General features: G+C 33.0%; 1 non-coding gene across 1 annotated transcript; it reads right to left on the bottom strand.

The window, feature by feature from the left end:
* Window positions 1-10922: 10922 nt before the first annotated feature.
* LOC128036314 (small nucleolar RNA R71) lies at window positions 10923-11029 on the bottom strand. The gene has a single exon (XR_008193112.1). It is a non-coding gene; the product is annotated as a small nucleolar RNA R71 (small nucleolar RNA).
* Window positions 11030-11269: the final 240 nt, after the last annotated feature.

The following is an 11269-nucleotide window of genomic DNA, read 5'->3' on the forward strand; positions in this document are numbered from 1 at the left end:
AGTAGTGTCCGCAAGTATACAAGTCAGGATGTAATATAGTTACAACGAAGTAGATAAGTACTCCGAAGATCGTACCCAAGGAAGGCTAGCACTAAATTAATTCTAACCTAGGCACAAATATATCTAATTAGTAATTTAAATAAATTATAGATAATAAAATAGAAATAAAAAAAACCTATAAAGAACTTCGGAAAACTTAATTTATAAACTCAAATCAATTCTAGACATGAGTGATTAGCTTGCTTTGGTGATCATAACTAATTCCAATTTCGAGTTTTTACTCAATCAACTAGTCATTACCTTAGCAAGATCTGTAACAGCCCGATTTTTGTTAAATCAGAACAGTGGTTTTGGAACCATAAATCTGAGGTCAAAAAATTATTTTAATATTATTTTTGGTATTTATAACATGTGAATATATATGTGTGAAAGTTTTGTAAAGAAATTTTACTGTTTGAATGCTTAATTCGGTAAAAAGGACTAAATCGCGTAAAGTGTAAAAGTTGTGTTCTATAAGCTAAAGGTGTCTAATAGCTATAGAACATTAAATTAAAGGCCATTAAGTAGTAAATAGGAAATTTTTAAGTTAGTGGATGATAGTGGAGTGGCATTTAGTGTAATTACTAATGTTTTTAATGGTTAAATAAGTAAATTAGTAAATAAATGATAAATTAAGTAAAATTAAGTAAATGTATCATCTTTTTCCATCTTCTTCAGTCGAATAGCCAAAAAAAAGAATCCAATTTTTCTCTTTAGGGTTCTGAACTCACATAGTTTGATTAAGGTATGGTTTGAGCTCGATTTTTGATAATTTTTACGTTTTTGAGATCGTTGCTTCGTATTCTAGCTAGCCCATGCCTAAATTTTTGGATTGGTTGATGAATTTGTGAGTTCCCATTGATGATCACTTGATATTTTTGTTTTTTATGATGTAAAATAAATAGTTGATGTTAGATTATCATGTTTTACTAAGTAATTTTTGACAAAAATGTCAAATAGGGATTGAATTGATAAATGTGTAAATTGAGTGGTTGAATTGTGAAATAAATGCAAATTTTGGGCTGCTAGGGACCTCTAATAAATTCGGCTAAGCATGGGTGTATTGAAATTTTGTGTAATTTGTGATTTTGTAAAATAGGGACTAAATTGAATAAATGTGAAACTTTAGGGGCAAAAGTGAAAAATGTCCAAATAGATATTTTTGAATGAAATTGAATGAATAGGTGATTAAATGAGCTAAATTTGAATTCATATAGATCAAGAAAGAAAGAAATCAGATTTAGATCGGGGGATATCGAAAGTTGACGAGTAGTCGATTCGATCTGTTTATCATATATACGAGGTAAGTTCATATGCAAATAAATGCCTTTAAATTGATTTATATATTTTTATTTGTTATTGAATTGCTTTGGATGCTGAATATTTGAATACGAGAAAGTATCAATTGAATTACGACGTCTGAAAGCCCTGTATGAACCATAAGAATAGTATAGGATACGTATGTCATGACATTAGGATTCCAAGGTGTCGTTTCGTGTAAGACCATGCCTAGGACATTGGCATTGTATATGATTTTATGTAAGACCCTGTCTGGGATAGTGGCATCGATATATTAATAACATTTAAGACCATATCTGGGATATGGCATTGTACAAGCTTTATGTACTATCCGAGTATCCTTATCAATTCCGAATGGTTCAACGGGCAATGTTGAGAAGTGGATGAATATGAGAATGAGTAATCAATTCAGGTATGTATGATGTTATATGAAAATTGAAAGGTTAAGGTAAGTGATGCTTATGAATCATTAACAAGTGAGTTGATGAGGAATGTGATATTTATACATGTGATTAGCCATGATTTTTCATTGATGAGTTGGTTATATTTACTTCATGTATTATAAGTTTATTTGTATATGGATTACTAAGATTTTAAAGCTTACTGTGTTTATTTTTCACTATTTTATAGATTATTGAAGCTAGTTCAGACTCGGGGATCGTCGGGAAATGTCATCACACTATCGATCATCTTGTTGGTACTTTTGAAGCTTTGTGTATATGGTATATGGCATGTATAGGCTAATGAACTTTTGGTATGTTTTGAATTATAATTCTAGCCATGTGAGTTGGCTTGGAAATGGTATATCTTGTGTGATGGATGATGGCAATTCGGTTTGTGTGATGATAAGATGTTGTCCATTTTTTAGTATATTAATGTTGTCCAAATTAGTGCTTAAATGCTGTCCATTTTTGAGCATATTAATGTTGTCCAAATTGATGCTTAATTGCTGTCCATTTTTAGTATATTAATGCTGTCCGAATTGGTGCTTAATTGCTGTCCATTTTTGTACAAATCAATGCTGTCCGAATGTTGTTATTGCTGTCCAAATATTTGTGAATTAATGATGTATGAATGTTGCAAATCAAAGCTGTCCAAAACAGGACATGTTTCCTATGATTACCTAGTTAAATGCTTGTTTAATTGGAGTATAAATGCTGTCCAAAACAGGGTAGGTTACCTATGTTTTGTCTTATTTTACATGCTTATTGTCCAAATGTGTTGTCATTTATGTGGTTTTATTTAACTAACTAAGCTGTTAAAATGTGTTGATTTTCACTGACCAGTTGTGATGCTGTTATGCTGTTATATTGTGTAATTTAGTTGCTATCCAAATGGAGGAAAACTTATTGAATTAAATGCTATATGTTGCTGCTGTTTATTGAATTAACTGAGAAATGTTAAGTGCTGCTCGAAAAAAAATAGGGATTGTTCGAATGCTAAAATTTTGACATTTATCTTTTGATTATAATGTGTCGCTGGGTTAGTATGGTTTGGAATTCGAATGTGCATAGGTTTATAAAATAGAATGATTAGTAGTTTGTTAATGAAATAAATGTATGCGAATGGATGTTTTGGCTTATGCTCAATATATGAAATGTAATGATATATGCTTGAATATATTTGAAAATGTGATTTAATTAGTAAAGCATTTTTGTTTAAATTAGCTATGTGTTTTAATTATGTGTTTTATTGATATGGTTAAATATTGAAATAAAGTTTGATTATGTGAAATGATTAGTAAGGCATGATTGATTTTTGGTTGGCTATGAGAATCTAATATACGAATTTGGTTTATGTGAATCGGAGAATTGAGGCTAATTGAGTTTAGAAAATTTTGTAAAGAAGTGGATATAACTTTGTACATGAAATGTAATAAATGATTGTGCTTAACTATGTTTTGTTCGGTAATGCCTCGTAACCCTAATTCGGTGACTGATACATGTTAGGGGTATTACAAGATCTCTCGATCTTCCATTAAACTAATAAGTTGGCAAAAACTACTTATCTCTTAACCTCACAGTCTAGACCAGGTTGGGGCTAAGGTGTTCGCGGATTGTCCATACCGGTTTTGGGTTAATTCCCACCTAAATGACTTCCCTAGGGTTTAAATTCTTCCTCTCCCAAATAGTTGATCCACTAAGAAAACCCTACTTAAGAATCAATTAATCACACCTCTACTCGCTAATCCCCCATAAGAGGATTAGTTCCTCATGGATCTCATGAATATAATAAACTTGAATATAAAGATAAACATGAATAACAAATCAAGAATATAGTTTAAAGAATCCTGTTTGTATTTGATAAATGAAGCACAGAAAATCTACTAGCATTTGATTACATTTACAAACCACGTTCTCCGAAGAGCACAATAAAGAAAAGAACTAAAATGAAAACTAAAGTCTAAAAACTGAAAAAATGAAATTACAAAGAAAATTCTTGAGTCAGAAAAGTTGTCTCACAAATGCATAAATGGGCCTATTTATAGAGTTAGGGTTGTCGTTCCTCAACCTTAGGTCAACTAACTCTCTCATGTTAAATATTTGATTGTGCAAACCAAAATGCCCATGGCTCGTAAATATCTCCTGTACAAGACCGATGTCGTGACACTCTAGTACCTGTGTCGCGACATCGAAGGCAGTGTGCTCAAGTTCAGGGTTGCTTCAGGGGTGTCCTGTGACATACCAAGGTTATGTCATGACACCTAAAAGTAGACTCGATATGCTTACATTCTGCTCCCTATATTGCAACATCAAACTTCCTGTGTTGCAACACAACGACCAGTATTGAGTTTATACGCCCTTTGATGGTTTCTTACACACTCACTAAGTTTATTAGCTCACCTTTAGGCCTCATTCGGCCCCTAAGGTCAATAAAGAACTCATAATACACTTTTTATTGCATTTAGACTAAACTAAGAAATATTAATTAAAACATAATTAAAGTGCTCGTCTTCAAGCTCTTCAAGTGTGAAAACTAGTTTAATCTGCTACACTGAATTATGTCAGATCAATAACATAGGCTAGAAAAGTTTCACAGCCTTGATTTAGATATTTATTAGCTTGAACTACTGAAGTGATATGAATTGAACCACTTTTTTGGACGCCATTCACTTCTACCGCCCTGACATCAACACTTTGAACAAGAAACTTCATTTTACGACAATTTAATATCACCCTATGCTCAGTTAGCCAATCCATACCCAAAGTCAGAACAAAATCGCCGAATAGCATAATAAAAAAATCAACAGGAAAATATACATTCTAAATTTCTAACAGACACCATCTACACACTTTGCCGACTAGCACCGTCTTTCCTAAAGGACTCAATACAACCATAGCTACTTTCAATGTCTCATATTTTAGACTTCCCGATTTAATCAATTCAACATTAATATAAGAATGTGAGGATCCAGGGTCTATCAGTCCATTAACAAGCATTGAAAATAGAAAAAAGATACCTACTACAACATCGGTAGCATCGTCCTCCTCACGATTCCATACAACTTATGCTCGAGCTGGTGCTCTGGCCTTTAACTGATAAATAATTATTTCTCTCCCCTTTCTAAAACTACCTCTCAATATAGAACTGCCATGGTTAATCCCTCAACCCCTAGCTATAAGTGTAGACCTCTGGGTAGGAAAAGGAGTGACATTATCTCTTCTGGGGCACTCACGAGCAAAATTTTCCAACGTCCACAATGAAAACAGGACCTCTCACACTACCCACTAACATGGATGGTTGATGATCTCAGTTCCTTTCAGATCTGTCAAACTTTAAATTCGGTCTCCAAATTTACGAGAATCCCTAGTCCGTTTAGTTAATAAATAGAAAATAACAGTCCTTGCTTGTTTTTTAGCAACTCGTGTAGGCTCTATTTTCTTGTCGAGGACCATATCTAGTTCTATCGTCATAGATTGCTCGACTAGATAGGAAGATTTTAAAATTTGGTGAGATACTAGCTAAAATATGAGTTCATCGCACAAATCACGTAGAAAACATCTACAACTTTTAGCATCGAATGGCACTAATTTTAATGCGCACTTACTGAGTCTTAGAAACCCTCGTTCATAATCAGCTACATACATCTCATTATGTTTCAATAATAAGAATTCTTGCTTCTGATCTTCCAAATATAATTCTCTGACATATTATTTCTAAAACTCAACTTAAAAGGACTCCTAATTAGCTTGCTTAGCAGGAATGTGGTGTGTAACTGTCTGCTACCATGTATATGCTTCTCATTGTAGTAGAGAAACAAAAAAAATTACACATTCTTGCGGGGTGCATTCGAGTTGTTGCAAAATTAGTTTAATTGATTCTAACCAAAATTTAGTAGTTGAGGGATCAACCCCTTTCAATCTCAGAAATTTAGTAGCACCATACCTCCAAAATTCTTAATCGGGGCCCGTCAAACAACAAGCATAAGTACTACCGTAGAAGTAGTTCCTTCCACTCTCTAAAGAGCATCGACTATAGCACGCAGTATATTTGTATTGCCTTACCCCTCATTTCCATCTCTTTCAACCTTAGGTTGTTGAGCACCTGCTGAATCTACGCTAGGTGCTACTGATTCGACCTTAATTTAATTCTTAGTAGAGTGACCGCTACTATGAATACTTTGATCAACTTCATTCTTGGATTCTCCCAACATCTTTTAACTATAAAACAAAAGAATTTATAATCAGCATCCAAATCAAAATCCCAACTCAAACTCAACTCAACTTTTGCATGTACCTTTAGACTCGATTTTGAGCTCGATTTAGTCCAAGAATTGACTAAACCTATAGCTCTGATACCACTAACTGTAACACCCCTTACCCAGTTCGATCGTTGAACTCAAGTAATAAAATGATACAGACAAATACAAATCATCAAAATTTCAATTCAGTATCAATTTGCCATATATGATCATTGTATAACACACAATTAAATCAATTTTGGGTTTAAATCGAGCCTACGAGAGCTTAAAATTAACCCCGTATCAATCAGGGATCAAATTGAAAAAGAAACAAAAAGATAGGAAAATTCTGCATACATGGGTCACACAACAGTGTCCTTTGACCGTGTGAAAGGCTGAAGCCATGTGGGGATGGGACACACGACCATGTAACAGCTTGATGCCGTGTGGAGCTAGATTCACACGACCGTCTAATTCACTGATGTTGTGTGGGTCAAAAGTGAAATTATTCAAAAGATGTCACATGGCCGTATTATCAAGCCGTGTAACAAACTATAGCCATGTGCACCAATTATCACCCAAAACGTATAGACCACACGGTCGTGCCATATGCCCGTGTATGGCACATGGCCGTGTGTTAGATTGTGCGTACCTAAAGAAACCTTTCAAAACAACCTTTATAGTCCCAAGTTCACTTAAGCCATAAGCAAGCATTATATCATCTTTCAACCTATTTCAAAGCATCAAAAACATGCCACAAGCATCTCTTATAACAACCATCCTAAGTGTCTAACCAATATGCCATAATTGACACCTCAATTAAACAATTCAAAATCAACCAAAATACCACATTCAAACCATTCCAATATGCCTTCAATGGCACCTCAACACAACAAAAAAATTTGAATCAATTTAGCTATTCAAGCAACTTCAATCTTAACCTTATAAACATGCACTAATATTACCACATTACTTCAACTCAACAAAGGCATACCATTCACCTTTCCATACTATTTCATGGAACATCACATAATCACCATTTAAGCAAATGGACATACATGCCTAAACTACGTATCCAGATCACCACCAAATGAAAGCTTTGCCAACACGTACACACACAAACATATATATACATGATTCTCAAAAAGCCAAAAAAATCCAAAAATATAACATTGTATAACCAAATGACACCTTAGGTACATGCTATGACCAAAATAAAAACATCACCAACACTTGAGTCTGAAATTGCCACTGAATGTTGAAGTTGATGATTGAACAAAAGAGAACCTAACATGCACTCAGAAAACAAAGCCATACGATAAGTATAACTTAGTGGTATTTCTATAATCTAAACATTAAAATATAACACAAGTCATTTAACTTGCATAAGTTATGAATAATGGATGATATACAATTAACATGTCAATTTTACCAATTCACACATTATTTGTTCAAATATAACACAATTTACTAATATAAAGACGTGGAAAATTCACTTCACATATCCTTTGATATCTCAAGTCATAAGGTAGCACTTTCCATTTCATATTCCAATTTCATGTATTCAATGAACAACACTATCAATGTTTCAACTCATTTCACAAATTAATATTCCATTTCACATTTCACTTCCATGTCTTATCTAATTGCCATTTCAATATCAAATATCACATCTCATATAGATTTTTCAATCCCATGGATTGACAGAATTGTTCATCAACATCAATTCAATTATCAATATATTGTTTTTACCATTTATCTCCCTATTAACACGACTCGGACGGATACATGGATCTAACCAACACACCAATTTGGCACCCAATGCCTCATCGAATAAATCCGAAGCAAATAGTTGCGCCCAACGCTTATCAATAAGTTTGGCACCTAGTGTCTCATTAGTATAATCTAAGCAATGTGGCACCCGGTGCCTTATCGACTCATAGTCGAAGCAACCTTGAACTCTTCCTAACCTATGGCTTGCTAACTATATCCGACTCTACTCAAACAGTTAATAGGATATTCATTATTGATTTCATTATCAACCAATATCTCAATTCATATGGATTTTCATCATGAATTGATTTATTTATACATATGGCAGCATAATTTATCTCAATGTATATTCAATTTCACATTTATATAAATATACACATTTTTCACATTTATTCAATTAAGTCCCCGTGAACATTATTCAATAAAAATCAATCTAATACAACTCACTATAACAAAGTGTCTCACCTTATGTTCTTACCATGCACAAACAAGTCAATATGCAGCAATTACAAAGTAGTTCGGATTATAGAAACACAAACCATAAACTCCGAGCTATTTGTCAATGACTTTTTCTTTTCCTTTCTTTTTTGAGGAATCCGAGTCGACGTTAGCTACAGATTAAGACAAACATGCCAAATTATCAATACACAAACATTTTCACGTTCAATTTCAAATTTTAGAAACTTTCGTATTTAATTCAATTTAGCCCCTAAAATCGAGACTAAAATAACTTTCAATTTTAACCCTAAAAATTTTAGTTCAAATTTGCTAGAGTCCTTATAGGACCTACTATTTCTCATTTCTACCAAAAATTTTGAAATTTGTTGCATTTTAGTCCCTATTGAAAAAACCATCAATTGACTGTACAATTTAGTCATTTTCAACTTAAACTTAAAATCTATCAAATTAATTCCTAAACCGTTATACCTAGCTTTATTTGATAATATGTTTTGATACAACAAATTAAAATATTTTTGAATAAAAGTTAAAATTGAACAAAATTAGCAAAATGATAAAATCAAGTTAAAATGGTTTCAATTGAGTTAAACATTTTCAATCAAGTTAAAAAAATCTTAAAACAAATCAATATTGCTCTAGGCCAAAAAGTGCCAATACTTTTTGGCCTAGTATCACTAGTTTTCAAGATATCGACCCATTCTAAAATAGATACCAAATTGACATCCTGTTTTCAATCAATTACAAAAAGTATTGATACCTTTTCAAACAGTATACATACCTTTTACCATGTATCGATAAATGATCTTTGGTATCATTGTAAACTATCTTTATCAGTCACTGAATTAGGCATTAAATGCTAATAGTATTGATACCCGTAGAAAAAGCATCGATACCTTTTGTTGTAGGTGAATTTAATGATGTGGTATTTTCATCCCCAATAGTTCTATTCATCTTTCCAACAACCAAAACTATTGAAAATAACTTAGAGGGTATAAATACCATCTTCTAGGGGTCCTACAACAATAAGAAAGAGCAATTTGCGAAGGAGCAACCGCGAGAACTGGAGAAAGCCACCACGATCAGTCTTTAGGGATTCGTCGAACTCATCATAGAGTTTCTTCTTCCTTTATCTTTAATTTGTTCTTAGTTTTAAACATGTTTGCAAATTGTTTAATTGTTTTTCCATTAATGATGATGACTTAATTTGTTTTATCTAGAATAATTGTAATAATTTGATTAAACTCATTTGATTCATGTTGTTGTTTTCTGCCTCAATTGTTCATGCTTCCAATTAAAATCATTCATGCTATTAATGCATTAAAATATGTTTGTATGCATTAGAATTAATTGATTAATTCTAATTAGATGGAGATTATTGGACACAATAATTGGAAGGTGCATGCTTAATTTATATCCCACCGAATAAATTAAAGGTACATTATAATTTGAGAGAACATTATTACCTTGCAAAACTTTAGGTTTATGTGATTAAATTGTTTCAAAACTAACATGTCCCTGTTTCTTCATGTACATTTTAAGGAATCCTTAGTTAAATATGAACATAGAAATATACATGTTTTTCTAAGTACAAGACTTCGAAAGAACTTATATGAGATTCCAAGTTAATGAATGATCGAGTTGCCATGGGTTGTTTTTTGGAACATTGTTAAACATGATAAAAAATGAATTGAGTCAAGTGTTGCAATTGTTCTAGCTTATTCATGTCATTTTTGTTAAAACTAGTGTTTTGCTTCTAAACCATCCCATTGAATCTTATTTCATTACATTGCATTTAGGTTAATTCATTTGCATTAATTTAATTCTAGCATCCATCACTTCAAAAAGATTGTGTTTCTTTATCCAATTTGTAACTATTAATTTTACAATTATTGATTTAAACACAGTCCCTGTGGAGACGATATACTTTTTACTTACTTATTACTTGATAACGATTGTGTATACTTGCACATTCCGTCGCGAACCAAGTTTTTGGTGTCATTACCAGGGACTGTTAATTTAATCATTATTTGTGAAATTATTTCTTGCAATTTGGTGTATTTATTTTTATTTTTATTTAATTATTTATTTTAATTTTTAAGTTTCTTTTCAGGTTTTTATGAGCATGGAACAAATCATCAATTTATTCCCTGTAGACCCTGAAATCAATTGAACATTTAGACAAAGGAGACGAGAAAGACTAGGTCAGAGACAAGTCGCAGAAATAGACCTTGAAAATCAAAGTGGAGTTCAAGGGAATGGAGTCGTTAATGCTTGTAATCCAATCCTTATTGCTGATGATAGGGATCGAGCTAGAAGGCAATATGCTGTGCCACTTTTTAATGAGCTAAATTCAGGAATTAGGAGATTGAAAATCGAGGCACCACAGTTTGAATTGAAACATGTGATGTTCAAGATGCTTCAAACAGTGGGCCAGCTTAGTGTAATACCCACAGAAGATCCACATCTTCACCTTTGACTATTCATAGAGGTGAGCGATACCTTCAAGATAGGCAGTGTAATCGAGGACACATTAAGATTGAAGTTGTTGCCATCTCGTTGTGAGATAAAGCTAGAGTATGGCTTAATTCATTGCCACCAAGCTCAATTTCTACATGGCAAGAATTAGTCGAACGCTTTCTAGTAAAGTATTTCCCTCCTAGTAAAAATGCTAAGTTGCAGAATGAGATCACCACTTTTCAGCAAATGAATGACGAATCCTTATACGAGGCATGGGAAAGATTCAAAGAGCTACTACATAAATGCCCTCACCACAGGATTCCACATTGCATTCAATTAGAGACATTTTATAATGGTCTCAACGCAAACACTAGGATAGTGGTAGATGCTTCTGAAAATGGTGCTCTCCTTTCTAAGTCTTATAATGAGGCTTACGAAATCATCAAGAGAATAACCAATAACAACTAACAGTGGTCGACAAATCGAGCAGGTTCAGGAAGACAAGTAGTAGGAGTGCATGAAGTAGACGCCCTTACTTCACTCTCAGCTTAGGTATCTTCT

Source organism: Gossypium raimondii, chromosome 13, assembly GCF_025698545.1.
Source record: "Gossypium raimondii isolate GPD5lz chromosome 13, ASM2569854v1, whole genome shotgun sequence".
NCBI lineage: Eukaryota > Viridiplantae > Streptophyta > Magnoliopsida > Malvales > Malvaceae > Gossypium > Gossypium raimondii.